Here is a 27,302-nt window from a genome sequence, read left to right as displayed (position 1 = left end):
TCCCCCAACACCCGTCACTTTATTTCCTTTCTCAACCAAAAGATAGGTCCACTTCCCCCCACCCTTCGCCATGCTTTCTTCGTCTTTTCAACCAAGAGACTGATTGTGTAGCCAGTATCTACTACTTTCCCCCATTTCCTCTTAGAACCAAGTCCTAGATTCATGCTACAACTTTCCCACTTTCTTCCCTGTATGAACCAACACTTAGAGTCGACTGTATGAACTAGCTTTACCTCTAATAATAGTAAAAGTCTAGGTGGCTTTGGAACAACGAACGGAAGTAGAAAAAGATCCACACGAAGGGAGCCGAGGCAGTAGAGCAAGGCATGTTTCGAAGGAATATATACCTGAGGGTCGTCGGCATGTGGCAAAGACGGCGTCGGGAGGCCGCATCTTGGCCACAATACTGCAGGGAGGAAGAAGTGGTCGGAGTCCTCCCGAGCTGGCGCTCTCTCGGAGAGAACGGCATGGCCGCCGATCGGGACGCACGGGCAGCCGTTGGTCTCCTCCCTCACCACCGACGATAGGGAGAAGCCGATTTGTAGTGGATGCGCTTTAAAAAAGGATCTGTAGTGGAGACCCCTACCCTAGGGTGCCCTAGGTAGATGGCGCACGCATCATTGTTTTCTCTTTTATTTATGCTCTTGCGCCCTAGAGTGAAATGATGGTTGCTTCGCCCATCCAGCTTAATGCGGGAAAGGTGGGGCTTTGTGATTTGAACCCTCATCGCTCATTTTCTACTACTGCGGCGCTACGACCAGGGTGCCTCCAATTCCAACCGCTGCACCGAACTGTAATTTGGTGCATTGCACATGGAACAAGATGGTGGATGGTCCACATGTCCGCCAAAGGGGTCATGTTAAGTGTGTCACCATTTCGCGTGCAGACTGACCCTGCTTGAGTTGCTACGCCAACACGACAGGAGCAGCCTATCACTTGGTTTCGCTCCTTGGTGAATCCCGACTATATTGATCTAAAAAGATACGTGCTGAACTATCCTCTCTGCCTCGGTTTTTTATTTTTAGGCTTCTCGGTTTATTGGGTTTGCACGTAGTTCTAGGTCATCCATTTGGCTAACTAAATATGAGTTACTATGTTACAAAAAGTATATCATTGGATTCTTAAGCGTATGTAGTTGTATTTAAAAGTCGAGGGCGGGGCTTTTCCTGCGCGGTAGGCGGGGCAGTTCCTCCTAGTCGGTTCGACAGAGACGCGAGAAGACGAGGGAGTAGGCTGCTGTAAACGTAGGGTTGTGTGATTTGACAGCGAGTTACTGCTGGACAGGTGGGGCCCTCTGATTTGACTTGCCATTATCATTTTAACTGCGGCGCTACGATCGGCGTGAGTTTCCCAATTCCTGACCACACTACAGGAAACAACTAGTTTGCCGTCAGTGAGCATCTTTGCCGTCAGCTTTTCGTCAGGGCAGACGGCAAAAAGCACTTTGCCGTCATCTACTGACGGCAAAGAATGACTAACAGAAAAAACAATATTTGCCGTCTGCTTTATTTATTACAGACGGCAAAGAGTATACTTTGCCGTCTGTGATGAAAAATGCTTCCTGTAGTGCCACCTCCATACAGGTGCATCTCCCAATGCTCCACCATGTAGTAGAGGACGTGGACGAGGACTCCGAGTGAGTAAGGTGTCAGTATCGTTGCTCATGGCGGTTCTAATGCAGTATCTACCGGATTAGTTGCACATTCAGGTGTGCTTAGTTTAATTTGAGGGGTGTGTTGTGCTGAGCCCCCAGCAGAACTATGTTATGTTTCTTCTCGTTACTTTAACTCTTCAGTATGTACATACTACTAGTATTTCTTTAATAGAATTTAGCACCCCAATTAAGCACGTACTGGCTTTTTTAATAGTACTATATGCATAATTTGGCGACGAGCGCTCTCTATATGTACCACCTTTTTTTAATTTCAATTTTTGCTCCATGGCGCAATCCATCGATACTACTACTGTAAAAAAGTATACATTTTTAAAAGGCTAGAGTACTGTTCATCACATATATAGCCAGTTAAATTCTCAACCTAGAACGATGTGGATGCCATGTAGTAAACCGATACGGAGGAAGTATAGTAAAACTGAGGTGATTTTATCGAGCGATCGGCGGGGGAGCATGGCCTGTCATGCGGTCCCACGTGTCATGATGTACCAAGGCAATGCGCGTGTCCCTCTTGAGGCAGAGGTATACTATGTGGTTTGAGATGATGGCGAACCGAAGTGTGAAATAATGGTTGCTTCGGCCATCTGGGAAGGTGCGGCATTGTGATTTGATGTCTCCTTGCTCATTACTACTACTGGGCCGGTATGAGTGGGGTGCGTCCCCCTGCTGTTCTTCACTGTTATTTGGTGCTTGACACGTCGACCCGGTTGCTATATGTCCCACATGTCAGCGACAGGAAGTATAGAATTCATGAAAAGGAGCGTCGACAGAGGAGTATACTACAGAATTCATGAAAGGGAGCGACTTAGTTTTGGAAAAATCTGCTTTTACGGAGTACATACCCACTAGCATTTATAGGGCTCATTCGTTTTCCGTTTGATAAGTCTCAATTCTACTACTAGTAGTAGTACCATTACATGTTGGATTTTAAGGTGCGTTAGATAACCCGACACAAGTAGTGTCAAGAGGAAACTAACCAATGCATGTAGAAGATCATGGAAATTTAGTGGTCATTCATGCATTCTTTCTAATTAATGCCTTGGTAAACATAACTTCTTGAGAAAAATGAGCGTACTAATTACTTATGCAAACTACAAAATTAATTCGACCACTCACCGTCTACCTTGGTTGGAGAGATTTTGAAATTGAGCCATAAACTGGAAAGGAGGGAGTAATAACTTTTGTCTCGATTACTATTTGTGGCCTTGTATAGATGCAAAATGTATTTTTTTATAGTCGCCTTGTATAAGTAAATGGAGGGAGTACTAAGGGCATCCGCAGCGTGTAGAGGCAACATGGCCTCTAAGCTGGGGTCCACTTACCTGCCTCTAAGATTTTTCTAAGGCCGCACAGTGTATCAAATTTAATCTGGCCTCTAAGATGGAGCCCATTGCATGCAGCATACACATAAAGAATACCTTTTTTCATCGGCCATGCTATCATGCAGTATGCACTACTGAGTATGACTAGTGGCGACGCAGAATTATTTTAGTAGGGAGAGAACTTGGAGGCCGCCTCTTGGCTTAGAGGTGACGCTAGCCACTTTAGCTTAGAGGCGATCCCTTGCAATGTATGGCGCCGGTCTCCAAGTCACTAGAGGCGGGATTAGAGGCGAGAAAAGAGCACACTGTGGATGCTCTAAAGGACATATATATTCCAAACAATATGATAATCTCTCTAACCAAGGTACGTAGTAGGGACGAGGAGTAAATGGAGGGAGTAGTAAAATTTTCTCCTCATGCTGCGAGCCACCGCGCGCGTGGGCGAGGGAGTGGGCGTAAGGCGTACAGTAGTAGGAGTACTATTACTACTAATCGTAAGCAAGCTTCACCTCATCCTGCGAGCCACCGCGCCCGTGGGCGGGGGAGACGGCGTACTAAGCAAGCTTCTCCTCGTTCTGCGAGTTGACGGGACACATCAAAAGTACTCCAGTATATAAAGCCTCGCCTCTAAGGTAGGCCCCACATGGTTTGCCTCTTTTTTAACATAACACGTTAAGTCACAATTTGTTTGTTCACCTGTGGTAGACGATCCACCCGCCACCAAGTGGACAACCAGTACACGTGTCAAATTACCACGTGGGCTGCCTTTTCGTACAGAAATGAGCTCCATCATGTACCCGCGCGGGTGTGGTTAGGAAAGGGACATGAGTACGTGCGCCGTGCGTGCACCTCTTCTCTTCATGCATGCCGCGACCTACGTGGGTGTGTGTGAGAGAGATACAAACCTAGACATAATGCGCCGTCCATCCCCATGCCTCCGCCCAGTCCGACCAGCAGTCACCACCACGTCCCACTCCTCCTCACCTTATATCTCATCTTTCTCCCTCCATTTTTATATACAAGGGGCCACTATCAAAATTACAATTTGTAGATATACAAGGCCACTAACACTAATCGATGCAATATTAATGGTGTTTGCCTCGTGGTATGTAACAACCTGGATTTTGGCCCTTTTTTTTCTTCTGGTTTATTTGGTTTTTGCTTTGTTTTTTCCTTCGGAGTGGTTCTGTGGCCTTGTCACCTAGGAAATCATCCTCATTCCTCCTCCCAAGTGGCTCACGATTCTCAAAACCTTGACAAGATCATGTCACTTCACTCCTTGACCGAACCCTAAGATTCTTTTCTAGGGAATATTCCTTTTTCATTAAAGGCATAGCCCTATCTGCCCTAGGTTGTGAAGCAACCTATATTTCTGTCCATCCAAAAATCCCCAAATAATTCTCCTAATTGCTTTGGGTCATATAGAGCTCAAATATGCCCAAACATTTCCTTGGCCAGTTAAAAAATAATTCCCCAATATTCCTTTTTCTATTCTGCCCTAAATGGCACTTTGTGAAGGAGGTGTGATTTATATCGTTCCTAGTGGTTGCCAACCTTTTTGGCCATGTTTATATATCCAAATAATTGCCTCATGCACAAGTTCAAATTTATTTGCCTAGCCAATCTTCCTTAGTGAATTTTCAAAGTTTCTGTGAGACAAAACGCTTTGTGAAGGAAGTACTAGCTAGGAGTACACAAATGAGTTGAACTTTCGCACACTCCTTAATGTGCTCATATTGACCCCTTCCACCCATTTGTAGCCCCATCCAATTATCTATGTGAGCACAGGAGAAAATCTTTGATTCTGGCAATATTTTCAAGTTGTGAAGCAAGTATATTTTATAATGCTTCAAAAATCCTGATAAATTACCAGATCATTCTTATACCTATAAAACATATCTCCACCAAATTTGGCATCATTTAATTGATCTATTTGATCACCAATATTATTCCAAGTTTCTGGTCAGCAAAGATGTTTGTGAAGCAAGTACCATTTTGGCTTGGCCAATTGGTATGAGACTTTTTGAGCATGTCCATATGACCAAATAACCCAGCTTTGCCCAATATTAGCCCAAGTTGACACTCCATGTGAGTGCACCATCATGATCTAGTTTCTAGACCATTTTGGTCAGTTGTGAAGCAACTGCAGTAAATCTTGGTCCATTTCTTCCCAAACTCCCCAGCACTGTAGTCCTTCCTAGCTCACTAACCTTTTAACCATAGCCATTGTAACCGAGCTACCCCCACATTTGAACCCCACCTTGGAAGGACTCCACCGCTGACATGGTTTGGCACTAAGTTGGAGGCCACAGAGCGTGCTGTCGGTGGTGACCACGGGAGATGCTGGCCAAAACGGTGGTCTCGCAACTGTTGGCAACAACAGCGCCACTCCGGCCGGTTCTGGCTCGTCCCCGAGTGTCAAACATCTCAGCCTCATCGTCCTCTTCACTCTGGACCCCTATCCCCCGCCGGCTGCTTCGTCGCCGACGCTCGCCGACGCGCGCCCACAAGCGGACTGTGCGGTTTTGTCTCGGTTCAATCCTGGCCGCTTCCTCCCTGCGTCCCTCGACCTCTTCTACCCCGTGAGCTCTGTCATGTGCCTCCCTCGTTGCTTGCCCCGAGTTCAAGTGCGCGAGCACGCGTCCACGGTGCCGGACACGCGTCCACGACGGTGACAGCGTGGCAGCTCCTCCCCGTGGCTATTTAAGCCCTCCCCCGAGTCGTTCGAGCACACCAGCAGCTTTCTGCACCTCCTAGCTACCTCCCCAGCCTCTCCACTGAGCTCCAGGAGCTCCTGAGCCCCCAATGGCCGCCGCCTCTGCCCTCCTCGATTCGGTCGAACCCAGCCTTTCCCCTCCGTTCTGCCACCACCAGTAGCCTCCCCAAGTCCCCTAGAGCCACCCCAACGCTTCTCCTCCCCCTCCGGTGGTGGTTGGCCGCGAACCCCGTTGGTGCCCGTCGCCACCGTCCGTCATGTCCTCGCTCCCTCTCGCCTCGGTCCTCCCCGGAGCCCGTGCTCTCCATAGACGGGTGTGGCCACTCCTGCTGAGGCGGGGGATGGACGAAGCCGGCTAGACGAGCCCCTGTGCCGGCGACCTCCCTCTGCTTCGCGGTCGCTCGGGAGAGAAGAAGGAAAGGCCAGGAGGAGGGCGTTGACCTCGTGTGGGTCCTGCGGGCCCCGCGCGTCAACCTCACAGGAGTCCGCCCCGCGTTGACCAGCCCCCGCCACGTCAGATAAGTGAAGGCGTATTCCCGTTTTACGTTTACACTGACCGAAAGCGTATTTCTAACTTTGTGTTTCTGCCTTATCCACTCACGGACCCGACTGTGAATATTATTTTTGCAGAAAAGTCCTTGAACTTTAACCCCTCATTACTTTTTAACCGTAACTCCAAATGAGGTGATTCCAACACTCACTTCTTCGTTCAATCGAGCCCTTTCTGTTGGTGTCACTTTCATTATGCTTTGGCATACTGAAAATGACCATTATTGCCCTTGCCAGCCCCCTCCGAGAGAGAACGATTTCCGGCGATTCATTTCCGCAAGCTTCTTGCACTTTCCCCCGGTGATTTCTTCCACCCCAGGCAAGCCACACCCTCCATTTGCATCACTGTAATGCAGTGACATTGTTTAAATTATTTGAACTTGATAAAATCTTGCTTTAGCAACCTGACTCTATGCATGGCATTTTATCAGAGTATTATCTTGATCTTGTTGTTGCCATGCTATAGTTTGGATTACTAGGAGTTATGTGTGTAGTTTATGAGTATCATGTTGCCATTGGAGTATTAGTGGCTGGTATTATGATTGTTTCGTGATGATATCTGTTAGTATGTTTTGGAGTATTACTTCGGATATCATGCTACCTTTGGATTATTAGTGGTTAGTATGATTATTTTCATGATGCTAGTTGATGTTCTGTTGCTTGGAGTATTATTTCGAAGATGATGTTTACATGTTGATCTTGGTTGGATAGCTTGTTCTTGCATATTGGAGTAGTAGTGTTATTGTTCATCATGATAGTAGTGTTGTGCTACCCTTGGAGTATTTTGAGATGATGATCTTATGCTTGGATTATTTGTTGGATATTGTGATGACTTGGATTCTAGTTTGATAGTTTACATCGGAGTATCAGTTATCATGGTTATATTTTTGGGGATAAATTCCGTCATTAAGTTGGTTAGGTGCCGCTGAACTGGACTTTTCCAGTGCAACCACATTTGCCGGTATGGGACAGCCCTAATGCGGTCTATTGTCGTGCCTCTCGCCAGTGTTTCCAACTAGGGAAGGTTATGGGCGTGCTGTACCCTGGCCCGGTAAGTAGGCATAACCTTGTGAGACCGTTGTTATGTTTTTGTGTGTGGGTCCCAGTGTGGATTGGGCCACGACGGTGGTCGTCGTGTCTTGAGGTAGACACAGGGCCACCCATGACTTAGCCCAGAGGGGAGTGAGTCGGAGTGGCCGGGAGAGTGTCATGGCAGTAGATCGGTTTTGTCGGAACGCCGTTGGTCTACCCGAATGGGAGTGCGAGGCCATGGGTTCTGTGGTGTGGGTACAGTGTGCTACCTCTGCAGAATGTATGTTTAATCTATCGATAGTCGTGTCCTCGGTCATGGGCATGGGTTCATAGGGTACACCGTTCGATCAGCACTCACATGATGGAATAACTTATAGGTGATGGATATGTGGATATTTGGAGCAGTACAGATTGGCCAAGTATTGGTCGTGGTTGTGATCGCCGTAAGGATCAAGGGCCATTCATTGGTCAGGTTGTGATCGCCGTAAGGATCACAGGCCATTTATTGGTCGGGTTGTGACCGCCGTAAGGATCACGGGCCATTTATTGGTCGGATTGTGATCGCCGTAAGGATCACGGGCCATTTATTGGTCGGGTTGTGATCGTCGTAAGGATCACGGTTACAGTTTGGTTTTGATCACGAGGTGATCGAGATGGTATATTGCTTGGCCGGTTAGTTAAAGAGGGATATGGTTATGGAGATCGGAGATGGTGATTTATCAGTATTGTAGTAGTTTCATATTATGCTTTGGAGTTGCTATGTATCATGGTAGCTGTTAATTTAATTAACCCGCTTAATGCTATGTTGTTGTCTTGCCTTGATGTTTTTGGTTGTTGTGAGCTTGCAAGTACATTCAATGTATTGACCTGGCGTGTCATGCCAGATTGCAGGTGATGCCGTGATTGCTTGACTGCTTGTCGTGGTTTCCGTTCGTGTGAGCTAGATCGTGTCCCAGCCAGAGTCCCTGCGGAGTGGAGTTCACCACCTTCGTCATTGTTCCGCTGCTAGAAGATTTCCGCTGCTTCAAGTAGTTCCGCTGCTAGCATAGAGCAAGTGTAGTATCGCAGGCATAGCGTCGCCATGCTGATGTGACTCTTTGCAACATCAGATCTTTGTATTTATTTGTGTAATAATAGAATGCTGTTTTGTTCTATGCTAAGCAGTGCCGTATTCTAGAAGACTTCTGCTCGATCTCTGGGCTGGAATACGGGGCGTTCAGGTTTCTCTGAGCCGGGCTGCCACAGGCTTGGTATCAGAGCAAGTCTGGCTATAGGACGCCCTAGTCAGCGCGAGTGGTAGAAACCGGTAGAAATCGGTAGTATAGAGTCTAGCTTGTTTGTTGCATTTGGTTGCTGCATTTGTTTGGTTCATAACATGCATATAGCCTTAGTATTTTTGATAACGGTTTATGTGGTGAGTGTAACTAGCATCGGTTCGGATCCACTACAGCTCAACCTTTGCATTTCTCCAGTTGCTTTTTCTTTCGGTGTTTGGTGTCATTTCTGTCCCAACAGAGTGATGCCAAGTGATGCCAACACTGTTTGCAAAAAAGGTGCTCAGGTATCACGACGATGTCTTTCTTTCAGTCCCGCCTATCGTTTCGGTGATGGACATGCTCCTATCCCGGATCGTTCTTTTATTTTGTCGCGTGGGCAACCCTTAATGATCTTAGTTATCAAGAAAGGGCAATGTCAGCAGCCTCAGTTTTCCCCGCTATCCTATTTCTTGGACGAGTACGGATATTTTTTCATCCACTTGATAATAATGTGGTTGCACCTTCGTGTCCCACGGCATGATTGCCGAGTACGTCCTCGCCTCCGAGCTAGTCCAGGTTGCCACCTGGCTAAGCTAGCACTTGGTGTAGCGCTGTTTACACCAATTCTTCCACGCATTTATCCGTCCTTGTGCACATCGCATAGCATGCTAGATCGTAGAACCGGAGACCCCGCGAGATTTGTGTGCTTAAGTAGGCATGCATATTGTGTGACTAGCAGTAATATGTGACATTGATTGTGTGTGAATTGATCGCTGTTGTGTGCTTTTGTTTAGTTGAGTTTTCTTTTGCTTGTTTCTTTTTGGGCCCCGGTGTTACAATATTTTTTCCCAATAAAGAATTGCTCATCCACCGACACCAGACTCAAAAGAAGCCATAAGGATTTGAAATATTTGGAAGAAGCTCAGCTAGACATTATTGTCTGCCTAGTCAACTGCATTATAGCATTAATATCTGTTCAGAACCAATGGTGTATTGAATTGATTATCACCATCGAGTCTACAACAGTGCAAAATCCTCCAGCAGTTATGATCCAGCCCGCAGAAAGACAAGTCAGGTACAAGATCAACGGTATATTTCCAGACAAAGGTATGAATCATATACAAAATTTTGGCTCAGCAATGCATGATGCTTGAAATATGTTATCATCAGAATGTGATATCCTCAAGGAAGACAGTCAAACCATTTTTCTCATGCAAATAATCAGCCTCAGAATATTATGGACGTGTGTATGGATTTCAGTCCGCATATCAGTATGAAGTATTGGATATAAGAAACCCAGTATTCTTCCACACGCTATCGGAAGAAATTTATGATGCAAGGCTCCTCAAATTTTCCTCAGCATGATATGTGAACCATTTCCGGTCCATGATACCCAGTCTTTCTCAGCAAGATACCTCGGTAAAAGCTTCTGACAGACGGAAATAAAATTTTCTCAACAAGCAAACCTGAGGAGAAGCTTCTCAAGTACGGAACTCAGGCTTCTCCAGCATAATAATCAGACCAAGCTTCATGTGTAAGCTATAGAGCCTTCTTATGCACGATACACAGGCAAAATATTTGAGCAGAAGTTAACGAGTCTTCCTCAGCAAGCTACTCGGATGGCTTCTCTCGTAAGCCACCCAGTCCGTGTCAGTACCACAATATTGCACCATCCTTAGAGATTATATGAAGAGTTGCGAATGTATGGCAGTATTGTTCAAGGACCAGACTTGCAATAATTTTGTCAGAGTGATCCAGCAGATGTACCTAAGAAAAGTAAGGATCCCACAACCTCGCGAGCTAGGCAAAGGAAAATAAAGATAAGCAGAGATACACCTCATGAATTACAAGTATCGACAAGATCTGGAGATGACATCACAAAATTCAACAGTCATGACAATGGTCATCAAGGCCATTATTCCCGCAACTGACAAGGAGATATCATAAAACCTTGTCACCTTCTTGTATGATTGGCCTCAGCAATGAGCTCTGTACAGCTATAAACCCCGGGTATATGTCATATGTGTGCAGACCCAAGTCAAAAAACAAGCACAAGGACTAATGTCAAAAATATTGTATTAATCACCTCCATGGTCATACGAAGAATCAAGGACAAGTGTGGCCAAGATATTTCAATACGGTATCCTGACAAAGAAAATCATGACCGTGAAAAGGATGAGACTGACAGCAAGGTATGGTGATTTTTGCACGACCATCAGGGTCCGGATACCCAAGTCAGTTGAAAGCCATAATTCCATATGGATCCACAAAGGCATACTCTCAGCGACCTACTCTTTATACAAGCATTTTTCATATCCCACTGACCCGCTTGACATGGTTAGTGTGGAATATCCAAGTCTGTTCTATCAGATCCAAGATTTTTGTGCAACCTCAGCAGTCTAACTTCAGCGACAGTGTTAAAGCTTATCACATCTTATTACTACAGATGGGTATATCGACCACATGAGGAGAATCAAAAGCCGAACAATTAGCACAGACCTGGGATACTCACCGACGGAATCAAGTACCTGGTCAGTCTGTCAGGAAAAAAAATTGGCCGTCAGCCCCTGTCGGGCCAGTCTCATGATGTTAATAATTGGGGTATGACACAACTATAAATCCATATTCCATTATATCACTCACGTCAGAAGACAGTCAAATCTTTGGTACATGTCTCATGCTCTAGCCAAAGAAATAAATCAAGATAAATCAGTGCCCCCTATGAGCCGTCAGATCCTGTCAGAAGATGGCCATGATGACTCTCAGCATTTATGGAACCCAGAAGGCATGCATTTATTTGAAGCAACCCCATGATAGAAGTAAAAGGGTTTTCCTGACCAAAGGAAAAATTTATGCTCAGATCCCGTAGATATGAGAAAATTCGCGGCAGTAAAAGGATTCGGTATGTGAGCAAAAATCTGTCAGAATTTGTGGAAAGGTGAAGCAAACCATACCAGAGCAAGGTAAGTTGATCATCTGAAATTCTTGGGGGAACAATAGATAAAGGAAAAAAGGATACCCAAGTTGGAGACGGTGTCCTCAAGTCATACTTGTTCCCTTAGCAACCAAATCTTGAGGACGAGATTTCTTTAAGGGGGGAAGGTTTGTAACAGCCTGGATTTTGGCCCTTTTCTTTTTCTTCTGATTTATTTGGTCTTTGCTCTGTTTTTCTTTTGGAGTGGTTCTATGGCCTTGTCACCTGGGAAATCATCCTCATTCCTCCTCCCAAGTGGCTCATCATTCTCAAAACCTTGCCAAGATCATGTCACTTCACTCCTTGACCAAACCCTAAGATTCTTTTCTAGGGAATATTCCCTTTTCATTAAAGGAATAGCCCTATCTGCCCTAGGTTGTGTAGCAACCTATATTTATGTCCATACAAAAATCCCCGAATAATTCTCATAATTCCTTTGGGTGATATATAGATCCAATACCCAAACATTTCCTTGGCCAGTTCAAAAATGATTCCCCAATATTCCTTTTTCTATTCTGCCCTAAATGGCACTTTGTGAAGGAGGTGTCATTTATATTGTTCCTAGTGGCTGCCAACCTTTTTGGGCATGCTTATATGTCCAAAAATGGCCTCATGCACAAGTTCAAATTTATTTGCCTAGCCAATCTTCCTAAGTGAATTTTCAAAGTTTCTGTCAGACAGAAGGCTTTCTGAAGGAAGTACTAGCTAGGAGTACCCAAATGAGTTGAACTTTTGCACACTCCTTAATGTGCTCATATTGAACCCTTCCACCCATTTGCAGCCCCATCCAATTATCTATGTGAGCACAGGAGCAAATCTTTGATTCTGGCAATATTTTCAGGTTGTGAAGCAAGTATATTTTATAATGCTTCAAAAATCCTGAGAAATTACCAGATCATTCTTATACCTATAAAACATCTCTCCACCCAATTTGGCATCATTTCATTGATCCTTTTGATCACCAATATTGTTCCAATTTTCTGGTCAGCAGAGATGTTTGCGAAGCAAGTACCATTTTGGCTTGGCCAATTGGTATGAGACTTTTTCAGCATCTCCATATGACCAAATAACCCAGCTTTGCCAAATATTAGCCCAAGTTGACACTCCATGTGAGTGCACCATCATGATCTAGTTTCTGGATCATTTTGGTCAGTTGTGAAGCAACTGCAGTAAATCTTGGTCCATTTCTTCCCAAACTCCCCACGACTATAGCCCTTCCTAGCCTAAACACCCCATACATAACACTTGACACATAGCAGCCCCCCTGTTGATGACATTGAGCTGATAAAGTTGACTGCAGTAAACTTCAGAGCTCACTAACCTTTTAACCATAGCCGTTTTAACCAAGCTACCCCCATAGTTGAACCCCACCTTGGAAGGACTCCACCGCTGACATGGTTTGGCACTAAGTTGGAGGCCAGAGAGCGTGCTGTCAGTGGTGACCACGGGAGATGCCGGCCAAAACGGTGGTCTCGCCACTGTTGGCAACAGCAGCGCCGCTCCGGCCAATTCTGGCTCATCCTCGAGTGTCAAACAGCTCAGCCTCGTCGTCCTCTTCACTCTGGACCCCTCTTCCCCTCCGGCAGCTTCCTCGCCGACGCTCGCCGACGCGCGCCCACGAGCGGACTGTGCGGTTTTGCCTCGGTTCGTTCCTGGCCGCTTCCTCCCTGCGTCCCTCGACCTCTTCTACCCCGTGAGCTCTGCCCTATGCCTCCCTCGTCGCTTGCCCCGAGTTCATGCGCGCGAGCACGCGACCACTGTGCCGGACACGCGTCCACGGCGGCGACAGCGCGACAGCTCCTCCCCGTGGCTATTTAAGCCCTCCCTCGAGCCGTTCGAGCACACCAGCAGCCTCCTGCACCTCCTAGCTACCTCCCCAGCCTCTCCACTGAGCTCCAGGAGCTCCCGAGCCCCCAATGGCCGCCATGGACGCCGCCTCTCCCCCTCCTCGATTCAGTCGAACCCAGCCTTTCCCCTCCGTTCAGCCACCACCAGTAGCCTCCCCAAGTCCCCTGGAGCTGCCCCAATGCTTCTCCTCCTCCTCTAGTGGCGGTTGACCGCGAGCCCCATCGGCGCCTGTCCCCACTGTCTGCCATGTCCTCACTCCCTCTCCCCTCGGTCCTCGCCGGAGCCCATGCTCTCCGTAGACGAGTGCGGCTATTCTTGCTGAGCTCGCCCATAGGTCAAGCGAGGCGGGGGATGGCTGGAGCCGACCGGACGAGCCCCTGTGCCGGCGACCTCCTTCTGCTTCACGGGCGCGCCGGGAGAGAATAAGGAGAGGCCAGGAGGAGGGCGTTGACCTCGCGTGGGTCCCGCGGGCCCTGCACGTAGCCACACAGGAGCCGGCCCCGCGTTGACCATCCCCTGCCACGTCAGATAAGTGAAGGCGTATTCCCGTTTTACGTTTTCACTGACCGAAAGTGTATTTCTAACTTTTCGGTTTTGCCTTATCCACTCAGGGAACCGACTGTGAATATTATTTTTGCAGAAAAGTCCCTGAACTTCAACCCCTCATAACTTTTTAACCGTAACTCCAAATGAGGTGATTCCAATGCTCACTTCTTTGTTTCGTCGAGCCCTTTCTGTTGGTGTCACTTTCAGTATGCTTTGGCGTACTGAAAATTACCATTATGCGCTTGCCCTTAATCAGCCCCCTCCGAGAGAGAACAATTTCCGGCGATTCATTTCCGCAAGCTTCTTGCACTTTCCCCCAGTGATTTCTTCCACCCCAGGCAAGCCACACCCTCCATTTGCATCACTGTAATGTAGTGACATGGTTTAAATTATTTGAACTTGTTTAAAATCTTGCTTTAGCAACATGACTCTATGCATGGCATTTTATCGGAGTATTATCATGATCTTGTTGTTGCCATGCTATTGTTTGGATTACTAGGAGTTATGTGTGTAGTTGATGAGTATCATGTTGCCATTGGAGTATTAGTGTCTGGTATTATGATTGTTTCATGATGATATATGTTAGTATGTTTTGGAGTATTACTTTGGATATCATGCTACCTTTGGATTATTAGTGGTTAGTATGATTATTTTCATGATGCTAGCTAGTTGATGTTCTGTTGCTTGGAGTATTATTTCGGGGATGATGTTTACATGTGGATCTTGGTTGGATAGCTTGTTTTTGCATATTGGAGTAGTAGTGTTATTGTTCATCATGATAGTAGTGTTGTGCTACCCTTGGAGTGTTTCGAGATGATGATATTATGCTTGGATTATTTGTTGGATATTGCTATGACTTGGATTATAGTTTGATAGTTGACATCGGAGTATCAGTTTTCATGGTTATATTTTTGGGGATAAATTCCATCATTATGTTGGTCAGGTGCCGCCGAACCGGACTTTTCCAGTGCAACCACATTTGCCGGTATGGGACGGCCCTAATCCGGTCTATTGTCGTGCCTCTCGCCTGTGCCTCCAACTAGGGAAGGTTATTGGCGTGCTGTACCCTGGCCCGGTAAGCAGGCATAACCCTGTGAGCCCGTTGTTATGTTTTTGCGTGCGGGTCCCAGTGTGGATCGGGCCACGACGGTGGTCGTTGTGTCTTGACGTAGACATGGGGCCACCCATGACTTAGCCCAGAGTGGAGTGAGTAGGATTGGCCGGGAGAGTGTCATGGCAGTAGATCGGTTTTGTCGGAACACCGTTGGTCCACCCTAACGGGAGTGGGAGGCCATGGGTTCTGTGGTGTGTGTACAGTGCGCTACCTCTGCAGAGTGTATGTTTAATCTATCGATAGCCGCGTCCTCGGTCATGGGCATGGGTTCGTAGTAGGGTACACCGTTCGATCAGCACTCACATGATGGAATGACTTATAGGTGATGGATATGTGGATATTTGGAGCAGTACAGATTTGCCAAGTATTGGTCGTGGTTGTGATCGCCGTAAGGATCACGAGCCATTCATTGGTCAAGTTGTGAAAGATCACGGGCCATTTATTGGTCGGGTTGTGATCGCCGTAAGGATCACGGGCCATTTATTGGTCCGGTTGTGATCGTCGTAAGGATCACGGGGCCGGGTTGTGATCGCCGTAAGGATCACGGTTACAGTTTGGTTTTGATCACGAGGTGATCGAGATGGTATATTGCTTGGCCGGTTAGTCAAAGAGGGATATGGCTATGGAGATCGGATATGGTGATTTATCAGTATTGTAGTAGTTTCATATTATGCTTAGGAGTTGCTATTGTATCATGGTAGCTGTTAATTTAATTAACCTACTTAATGCTATGTTGTTGTCTTGCCTTGATGTTTTTGATTGTTGTGAGCTTGCAAGTACATTCAATGTACTAACCTGGCGTGTCATGCCAGATTGCAGGTGATGCCGTGATTGCTTGATTGCTTGTCGTGGTTTCTGTTCGTGCGAGCTAGATCGTGTCCCAGCCAGAGTCCCTGCGGAGTGGAGTTCACCACCTTCGTCGCTGTTCCGCTGCTAGAAGATTTCTGCTGCTTCGAGTTGTTCCGCTGCTAGCATAGAGCAAGTGTAGTATCGTAGGCGTAGTGTCGCCATGCTGATGTGATTCCTTGCAACATCAGATCTTTGTATTTATTCGTGTAATAATAGAAAGCTGATTTGTTCTATGCTAAGCAGTGTCGTATTCCAGAAGACTTCTCCTTGATCTCTGGGCTAGAATACGGGGCGTTCCGGTTTCTCTAAGCCGGGGTGCCACATGGTACTAGTAGCGGAGGACATTAATTATCCCTTTCATGCATGCGGGAGTTTGTAAAAAAATGCATCTTGATGTTCCATGCAATGCACGGGCATCTTGCTAGTCCATGAAAACAACATATGGAAAAATTCCACGGCGAACGAGGGATTTGAATCTGTTGGGAGGGGCTGTTTGGATCTTGCCCGGGGTAGCCAAAATATTGAGACCCTTTTGTTCGCCGGTGCCTTTGCCACCGATGAACAAGGAATGGCTCGGGTGCTCATGCTGTCATGCATCCTCCAGCGCACACGTTGGAGACGAGCTTGCACGAGCTGTGTTTTTTGTCCCACAACACCGCTCGAGCCGCCCGGAGACCTACCTGCGACCCGCAAATTACGCCATCCAACTGTAGCCGCACACATTATGACAACAACTCAACCAACCGGACGAAATTCACGCAAACACGTAGACAAATTGATATTTCATATAAACAACAGCGGAAATCGTATAAACAACAACATGCTGGCGTGTTCAGCCGGGCGTGCAATGAGTGGCGCCCTCGACTCTGACCTAGGACACCACGCCGTTCTTCCACTGACGTGTGGGCTCTTTGGGTACATGGCCTGCATGTCAGTGACCCAACGCAGGGAGCGCACAGCAGAGGAACCTTTGGTGGGCCAGGGCGGTCAGAAGCGGGCATTTCATAAACCGATGATTGTTCATTGAGTGTGACGTCATCTTTTTCATATAGATAAGCCTACTGTGTTGGTAGCCATTCGATATGTTGTGATTCATAAAGACCGCTGCAAACATCAATGTTCTACTTACCAGAGATAAGATTGATTAATACCCGTAACAATCCATGTCCTTAACAATGGGTGCATGCACGTATAGGTTGCGCGTGTGTCTTGCGTCGTGTGTTGTGTGCATGGAGGCGTGCGAGTGTTGCGTGCGTGCAAGGGTACGTTTCAGTGTTGCATGCATGGGTGCGTACATGCTTGTGTTCATGAGTGCATGTGTACATGTCAGTGTTGCACGCCAGCATGCGTGCATGTGTACGTTATGTGTACGTGTCAGTGTTGCACGCCTGCATGCGTGCGTGTCTTGCATGCGTGCATGTGTACGTGCGGGGTGAGGCTACATGTCAGTCGACTGACTTTTTCATCTCTGGTCATTAGATTTTCCAGCCGTTGGATACGTAATCCAGGGCCTCCAGTTTATCATCAAACTCCACCCCCTGAGCCGCCACCCACCACTGGTCGAACCGCCAGCCCCCGCCGCCCGCGGCCGGCCTGCACTGCCACGCCGCCCCACCCTCCGCGAAACCACTCCCCACCGCCGATCCGCCACCACATTGGCCATCCCTCTAGGCCGCCCCGCGCCGAGATTTTTCTCCGCCGATGCCCACCCCACCGCCCAATCAACGCCCCCAACCGCCAGAGACTGCCAACCAGAGGTCTCACGACTTCGAATACCCACCGACCACTAACTTATTACCATTGCTGTCCTTCCTATACGCGCTGACGGGTGGGCCCTATGGTAATGTGCACTGCTGAATGTGGACCATTTGACTGGTCAATTGATCGTGTTATCAACAAATTACGAAGCTGTATGGTGAGCCAGTGACTGTATGATCACCATAAAATGTACTCCTATTTTATTAACACAGTACCGACTCAAACTACCATTTCTTTCTTTCATATACGGGCTAACAGGTGGGCCCCACGGTTACGCGCCCCGATGGGGCAACACTAGTTGTGCCGCGTGGAACATTTGGCTGGTCAATTGATTGTGTCATCAACAAAATACAGAGTTGTACGGGTGAGCCAGTGACCGTATAATCATGACATGTATTTGTTTAACACGGTATAGACGCAAGGGCTCATATATATGCGCAAGCACTCACCGCTATAAACGCACACACGCAAACCCTACCCCTATGAGCAACTTCGAGAGAGTGGGCCAACATATATGATCTTGAGATTTTACGAAGTCACCATAGGTGCCTCGTAGTCGAGTGGAATGTCTCCTCCCACTGAACGCACATTGCCGGAAAATACTAAAATTAACACAAGATAAATGTGAGCACCGGGACTTTAACCTTGGTGGGCTCGAGAAACCACTGTCCTCCTAACCATCCAACCACATGTTGGTTAGCACAACAAAATGTATGTGGTGACCGTGATGAGCTTATTCTGAGTCCAGTGACCATATCGTGCTTCTGCTTCAAATACAATGACCGTAAGTGTCATCAACAAAATATGGAGCATGCATCAAATGAAAGTCCACCAGTGTCATCAACAAAATATGGAGACGTATCGTGAGCAAGATACTGTTGTACTATTGTATATGCTTATTTTCTTAGTGGCCGATTGAGTGTGTGGTGTGGTGGGCACATCATTTCTGGTTGTGGTGGGTCAACATGAAGACTCATGGGTCGGTTACATCCTGCGCCACATATAGGTTGGACTGAGACGTGTTATCCAAAGACCCATGTGGAGGACTCGGCGTACAACACGAAGCTACCAGAGTCATGGAGGACTCTATCCCCACTGGTGATAAGCCGACTATATATGATTTGTAACCCTAGGCCCCCAGTATGTTATACAAGCTTGGGGGCTAGTTCGTCGGTAGTATACACACACGCACAATGCATGGTACTAATGTGTACTTTATACGCACCCTTGTCACTAATATACAGTACCAGGAGTAGGCTCTTTCTTCAACTGCAAGGGTCCTATCCGAACTAGGGTAAAACTTTGCCTCGTATTATCATCCAGCCTAACAGCCAGGGATATCCTAGCGAATGATATGATGAAATCATATCTGCCAACTACTAAGAGAGAGGTGTGTCTGGGGGGGCAATGTGTGCGAGAGAGGCCTAAAGATAATCTGCGTGCGGGAGACACGTAGGCACATATATGTGCGTATAGAGGGCTAGTAGAGATCGTGCGTGTGTATATATGCATGTGAGAGAAATAGTGTGTTCCAAATGAGACTAGTGAAAAGAGTGGTATATAGTAGTCAGAAAGAGAGAGAGAGAGAGAAACAGAGAGAGCATGTGCGTCAGACACCCCGACACCCTGGGAGAGATTGTGAGCATGTGCGAAAGAGAAATGCCGATGCATATAAAGTGTGTGCACTTATGCGTTAGATAGAGAGATATATAACACGTTTGTGAGAACGGGTCGAGGCATAGTGCATCTAAGTGTAAAAGGCGGTTCTACGCATTAAATTAAAATATAAATGGCATTATTATTTTTGGATGATATCATGAATTTTGCAAATTGCGTATGGACGAAAATCGGTCTATCAGACACCCATACTCTATTGAATTCTAGCATGTGCATGTGTTTATTTCATATTATCGATCCATAGAGTGAGAGCGGTTTGAAATACAGGCAATGGATGCTTTTGCAATTCATATATAAACATTAATTAGTGCACTCCATGTTGTTAGTGTGAAGCACTTTATACATTTGTCACTTGCATGGATACATTCCAAATTGCTAGCTACGAAATAGAATACATGTCGAATTCAACATAAAGGGGGTTTCGAAGATTCAAGTTCATAGGAAGTGCATTCATCTATTTGAACTCGAGATAATGGCATTTGTAAATCAGATGTAAAAGGGGGCATCAATCTTTGTTGTGAGTTTGAAAATGCTATATATATATTAATACACATATCTAACTTTTTTTGCAACCAAGGAGATTATATCTGGAACCATGCATGAACTAAGGTAAGTTGCATATTTTTTAATATATACTCGTGTACAATGTATATTTAAATGTACCCCCTCCATTCCAAAATAATCGTAGCCTTAGGATTTTCAAGAGTAAAGATTTGTGAAGTTTGACAAATCCTGAAAGTTCAATTCAAGAGAACTAAAAACGTTAATGCTTCTTCTCCCAAATATTGAATGAAGCACCAAATAGGCCTCTGGTCACCCGAAACCGCGCGGGACTAATGTTTGGTGGTAGGAAATTACTGTCCTGACTCTGGCCCGTGTAGCCTATCGGCCCGATGTCCAAAGGTCTAAACTGGGGTAGGTTTGTAACTTCACCAAGACGCTAGTCTCAACCGCCTCCGAGAAGCATTCATACGCCGTGGGCGCCTAAACACCCATGCGCTCGGTCGAAATCTATCCCGCCTACATTTGGGACACCTGACATGACTGTCCTACCCCCAACCCGCAATATGTCTGAAATTTTAGATGGGGGCAAAGTTTGTAACTTTCCCCAAATTTCAAACAAGCGCGTCTCAAACCGAAACATTGTTCCCCCTTAGTTCCCCACCTCCCTCTGTTTCCCCATTCACACTCCATGGGCGCGAAAACACCCTCTACACCAGCCGCGTAGCCCCAGCCTCCTCCGTCCTCCACCGCATAGCGGGCAATCCACCGCCGCTCTCCTCCATCACGCCGGAGCCAGTACCCCGACATCGTCGTCCAACGCAACCGCAACCGCAACACCCTCAAGGACTTAGCAGCTGACGCCGAGGAAGAGCTGCCTCCACGACGCCGACGCCGACATGCGCCGTACCAGAACCACTCCGACCACACCGTCTTGCGCCTTACTGCTGCCGCTCCACTGTTGCAACCGTCCACCACATAGGAGCTGTTCCTGCTACGCCATCGTTTGTCGCCTCGGATCTACTTCCCCGCCGCCGACAGACGGCCACCACACCACACTCAACAACTTGGCCATGGGTTCGTCCAATGCTGCACCATCCTCCACAACTTCTGGTTTCCGGCGAACCACAAGAAGATCGTTGGAAAAATAGAAGGAGGACACAACACTGCGAGCAGAAAGAGGTACTCCTCTTCCCTTATTCATGCAAATATTACGTCTCTGCTCACACCATATTCATCCCAAGAAAGAAACTAGTTGAGCTCTTCTTACTTCATCTTCTTCATGATACTAAATGCACAAGGTTTCCTCCCCTTTACTATTTCACCTTTGCTAGAGGTCCGTAGTCGGACTGGATTTCAATTCAGGGTTAGTCCAACTGCAATTAAAGGAAGCAGCACCCGCGTAGGCGCGCGGAGCACCTAGTCCGCCTGTTCCCCGGGGAAGCAGCGCATCGGTGTCTATCATAGGGGTGTGGGGCGCAGGAGCTGCTTGCGCCCAATCTGGAGGTCAGCGGGGCTTGAATGGATGGCCGGGGGGCGGTGCCAAGCACAGCGGTGCGGTAAGGTCGAGGGGAGGGCGCAAGCAGGGGAGGAATACTGGGCCGGTGGTCACTGGCGTTTCGAGGAAGATCGTCAACACTGACTGGCTGGAGGTAGATGAAGGCGATCTGCCTGTTCTTTGTACATCGGACGGTGCAGAAAAAATTGACTGACCTATTTGCTTTCAGTCGACTGTTATTTTCATAGAATCCTGTAGTAATTTAGTGTACCATGCATATTGTAGAGCTATCATATGTCTCCCGTCATTTATTTCTCACCGAACTGCTATCTGCTACCTTTATATTGTACTAATTGTGCACACACTTCACCCATACTCACACTATCGTTTTTTTATGCATGGGTATTTTAGACTCTGATGCAGTGTTGATGAATGCAGAAAAGGAAAGATAGAAGTCCCTCCAGTGTAATTCAAAGATAAGCACTAAGCGTTTCAGCGCTCTAATGGGTGTAGTGTCAGCAGTTGGAGACAGTAAACATAGCTCTGCAGTTGATGATCTCAATTGGCACACACAACCATCCCATGTGCTTGCTTTAACTTTGCGCTGTCAAATGTGGTTGCATGTTGCATATGGTGTCTAGCTTGTATTGCTTCCAATTTGGTTAAATTGCATCTTCTTACTTTACACATTATAACTTTGATAATGACATGCCTTCCTATTTTTGATACATACTACATATGTCTATTAACCATGTTCGTACATCAAACTAATGCTCTTTTGTATCCCTCGTCAATCACTTATGATGAGACAGTCACCCGAGTGGGTTACTGTGAGACGCCCTACTCATTTAAAGAGTGCAGTGTCATCCTCCTCACATGATTCTCAAGAAACAACAAGGCTAAATGAAGATAGTCAATGTAGCTCTCTAGTTGATCACCGCAATTCCCCCACACCACCATCGTAGGTGCTTGCTCTTACTTCGCAGTGTGATATGTGGTTGCATGTTGCATATGGTGTCTACCTTCTAATGCTTCTAATTAGGGTAAATTGCATCTGCTTAGTTAACACATTATACCTGTGAATATGACATGCCTTCCTGTTTTTGGTACATACTACGTCTTTCTATTAACCATGTTCTTACATCAAACTACTTTTCTTGTGTATCCCTCATCAATGCTCCTAATTTTTTAAATTGCATCTCCTTAGCTTACACATTATACATGTGAATATGACACGTCTTCCTGTTCTTGGTACATACTACATCTGCCTATCACACCATGTTCTTAATTACATCAAACTACTGTTCTTGTGTATCCTGCATCTATCGCTTATGATGAGACAGTCACGCGCGTGGGTTAATATGAGACGCAATACTCTTATCAAGAATGCAATTTCATCCTCTCCACATGATTCTCAAGAAACATCAAGCCTAAATGAAGATATTGAACGTAGCTCTGTACTTGAAGACCGCACTTCCCCTACACCACCATCACAGGTGCTTGCTCTAACTTCGCAGTGTGATATGTGGTTGCATGTTGCATACGGTGTCTAGATTTTAATGCTTCTAATTAGGGTAAATTGCATCTGCTTAGTTTACACACTATACCTGTGAATATGACATGCCTTCCTATTTTTGGTACACACTACATCTATTTGTTAACCTTGTTCTTACATGAAACTACCTCTCTTCTATATCCTGCATCAATCACTTACGATGAGTCACCTTTATTCGTTGCATATTGCATATTATTTCTAGCCTGTTGCCATGTATTTCTTCTAATTTGGTCAAATACATTTGTTAGGGCACCCTTTTAATTTGGCAGAGTGATATTCGTTTCATCTTTCATATGGTTTCTAGCTTGCATTGATTCTAACAAGTTCAAGCACCTTGTGCTTAGTTTACACTTTATACATCATACATGTCAATATGTCACGCCATCCTGTTTTTCATGCATATTCCATCCTCCTATCATGCGGCTGCCTTACATGAAAGTAGTGTTCGTTAGTATCATGCATCAATGAGTTCTGAAGAGAAAATTTTATTCCTTTTTCTTGTGGGTTTGACTTGACAAGGCAAAATCAAGAAAGAGGAAGGAAAATAGTAAGGAAGGCGATGATGCATGGTGTGGTCCTCTGCAGCAACGTAAACGGAGCATCTGTACCGATTCTCCTTGTACTGATAGTGCATTACAAGGTCCACGTCTCCGCTCCCCTACTCCACCATCCAAGGTGCTTGCTCTAACTTGGCAGTGTGATATCTGGTTGCATGTTGCATATGGTGTCTAGCTCGTATTGCTCCTAATTAGTGTAAACTGCATCTGCTTAGCTTAAACATGATACATGTGAATATGACACGCTTTCCTGTTTTTGGTACATACTATATCTGTCTATCACTCCATGTTCTTACATGAAACTACTCTTATTATGTATCCTGCATCAATCACTTATGATGGGACACCTTTAAGTTGGCAGAGTGATATTGGTTTGCGTCTTGAATATGATTTCAAGCATGTATTGCTTCTAGTTTGATGAACGCCACCTATGACGAGAAAGTTTTAACTTGGCAGAGTGATATTGATTGCACCTTCCATATGGTGTCTTGAAGTGTTTCTAATTTGTTGAAGTGCCTTCTGCTTAGTTACCACATCATAGGTGTGAATATGTCAAGCCGTCCATTTTTTCGTACGTATTCCGTCCTCGTATCATGACTTTGCCTTTCATCAGACTAGTGTTCGTCAGTATCATGCATGAATGAGTTCTGAAGAGCGAATTATATTCCTTTTTCTTGTTGGTATGACCTCACAATGCAAAATCAATAAAGTTGAAGGAAATTGGCAAGGCATTGGATGATGGTGGTCCTTCCGAGCAACTAAAATGGAGGTTCTCTACAGATTCTACTCTGCCATCCTCCCAACAAGATTCGCAAGACAACGCAAGGCTAGACAGTCAACGTAGCTGTGTAGATGATGAGCACATCTCCCCTACTCCACCATCACAGGTGCTTGCTCTAACTTGGCACTATTATATGTGGTTGCATGTTGCGTATGATGTCTAGCTTGTATTGCTTCTAACTTTGTTGAATTGCATCTGATTACTTTACACATAATGCCTATGAATATGACATGTGTTCCTATTTCTACATCAGACTACTGTTCTTGCATATCCCGCATCAGTCATTTATAATAAGGCACCTTTAAGTCACCACTGTGATATTGGTTGTGTCTTGCATATGATTTCTAGCATGTACTGCTTCTAATTTGTTGAAACGCGATACAGTTTGAACTTGGCAGAGTGATATTAGTTGCATTCTTTCATATGGTGTCTAGCTTGCAGTGCTTCTAGTTTGTTGGAATGCCTTCTGCTTAGTTACCACATAATAGGTGTGGATATGTCATGCCATCCTATTTTTCATACATATTCCATCCTCGCATCATGTGTTTGCCTTTCATCCGAGTAGTGTTTGTTAGTATCATGCATGAATGAGTTCTGAAGAGCGAATTTTATTCCTTTTTCTTATCGGTTTGACTTCACAATGCAAAATCATTACAACTAAAAGAAATTAGTCCGGCAGTGGATGATGGTGGTCCTTCGGAGCAACTCAAACAGGGGGTCTATACAGATTCTACTCCGCCATCCTCCCAACAAGATTCGCAGGACGACACAATGCTGGATAGTTAACGTAGCTGTGTAGATGATGAGCACATCTCCCCTACTCCACCATCATAGGTGCTTGCTCTAACTTGGCACTATTATATGTGGTTGCATGTTGCGTATGATGTCTATCTTGTATTGCTTCTAACTTGAATTGCATCTGCTTACTTTACACATAATGCCTGTGAATATGACATGTGTTCCTATTTCTAGAACATACGTGTACATGATGAGCACATCTCCCCTACTCCACCATCATAGGTGCTTGCTCTTGCTTGGAACTGTTATATGTGGTTGCGTTTTCCGTATGATGTCTAGTTTGTATTGCTTCTGATTATGTTGAATTGCGTCTGCGTAGCTTACAACTTATACCTGCAACGATCACTTACCCATAAGACACATTTAACTTGGGACTGTGATGTAGGTTGCATCTTGCATTGTCTTCTAGCTTGTACTGCTTCTAATTTCTTGAAATGGCACTTACGACGAGACACTTTTTACCTGATAGAGTGATATTGGTTGCATGTTCATATGGTGCCTAGCTTTCATTTCTTCTAATTTTGTTGAAATGCCTTCCGCTTATTGTTTTTTCATACATATTCCAACCTCCTATCGTACGTGTGAATATGAAACACCGTCTTTTTTGTATATATTCCATCCTCCTATCCTGTGCTTGCCTTACATCAAAGTAGTGTTCGTCTGTATCATGCATCAAGCAGTTATGCAGAGCTAATTTTATTCATCTTCTTGTGGTTTTGACTTCATAAGGCAATATCAGAAAATAGAAAGGAAAAGAGGAAGTTAGGGGATGTTGGTGGTCCTCCGCACCGACGTAAACAGAGACTCTCTAAATTTGCCACTGCTACTGCTAATGAAGTTGAAGTCCCAAGTCTACATGATGAGTTCATCTCCCGTACTCCGCCATCGCAGGTGCTTGCTCTAAGTTGACAGTGTGATAATTGATTTCTTGTTGCATATGTTGTCTAGCCTGTATTTCTTATATTTTGATTAAATTGCACCTGCTGAGTTTATACGTTATACATGTGCATATGACATGGCTTTCTGTGTCTAGAATACACTGCATCTATCTATCATACCATTGTCTTACATCAAAGTACTGCTGTTGTGTATCCCGCATCAGTCACTCATGATTGGACGCTTTTAACATGGCAGTTTGATAGTGGTTGCATCTTGCATTGATTTCTATGTTGTACTGCTTCTAATTTTTCGAATTGCCACTTATGACAAGACACTTTTAACTTGGTAGAGTAATATTGGTTGCATCTTTCATATGGTGTCTAGCTTGCATTACTTCTATTTTCTTAAATCCTTCTGCTTAGTTTGCACATCCTAGTTGTGAATATGTCATGTCGTCCTGTTTTTCTTACATATTCTATCCTCATACGGTTGTCTTACATCAAAGTATTGCTTGTCTGTATCATGCATCAATGAGTTCTGAAGAGTGATTTTATTCTTTTGTGTTGTGGGTATAGCTTGACATGGCAAAGTCAAAAAAGAGCAAGGAAAATAATATAGTAGGGAGTGTTGTTACTCGTCGGGTGAAACAGAAAAGGATCTGCCGTCGAGATTCTGCTGGTACTTATAGTGCAGTAGAAGGTCCAAGTCCATCGGCTAAATCTACAAACACAGTATCACCTGCTCCACCAGCTGCAGCATCCGTTTCAACTGTACCAGCATCTCAACCAGTTACTCGTTTGTTTGCTCCGGAACTGGCCAATTCCCAAGATGCCTTCACACCTAACACTACTTCTGAAGCACTGCTGACACAACAGGAGTTGGCAAGATCAGATGGACCTCATGAGCATCAACACCAAGACGATACCTGACCGAGTCAAGTTGCAGTTGCATGCTCCTTTATATGTACTCTCACAGTTTGATGTACACTAACGCTTTCCATATTCGTTGTTGAACTAGCACCACGGTGCAAGTGGAAACAGACATCAGGGATAATGCATGACAGACTAACAAAATCTAAAGGAGGAAGAATGGAGATCCATTTTGAGGCAGGTTTAAAAAGGCCACGTGATGCTACAGAGTCAGCCAAGTTAGTATTAGAGGCAGCCATTGCCGTTAGGTGTCATGCACGTATCCTCCCAACGTGGATCCAGTACAGGAATGAGAAAGACAATACCCAGTTTAACACCTTCCTTGACCATTTATCTGTAAGTAATGTTATTCATCGCAATTAGTAATATTGTCTTTCTCTGTCCCATACTTTCTAGCTTCCTCCTAATAAGACTCACATTCTTTTTTCAATAGATGAGGGTCAAGTTGGATCCGAAAGATGATGCAACTAAACAAGCATGCACTCATGTTT

The sequence above is a fragment of the Triticum dicoccoides genome, chromosome 6B, assembly GCF_002162155.2.
Source record: "Triticum dicoccoides isolate Atlit2015 ecotype Zavitan chromosome 6B, WEW_v2.0, whole genome shotgun sequence".
Lineage (NCBI taxonomy): Eukaryota > Viridiplantae > Streptophyta > Magnoliopsida > Poales > Poaceae > Triticum > Triticum dicoccoides.
This window is presented reverse-complemented; position numbering follows the sequence as displayed.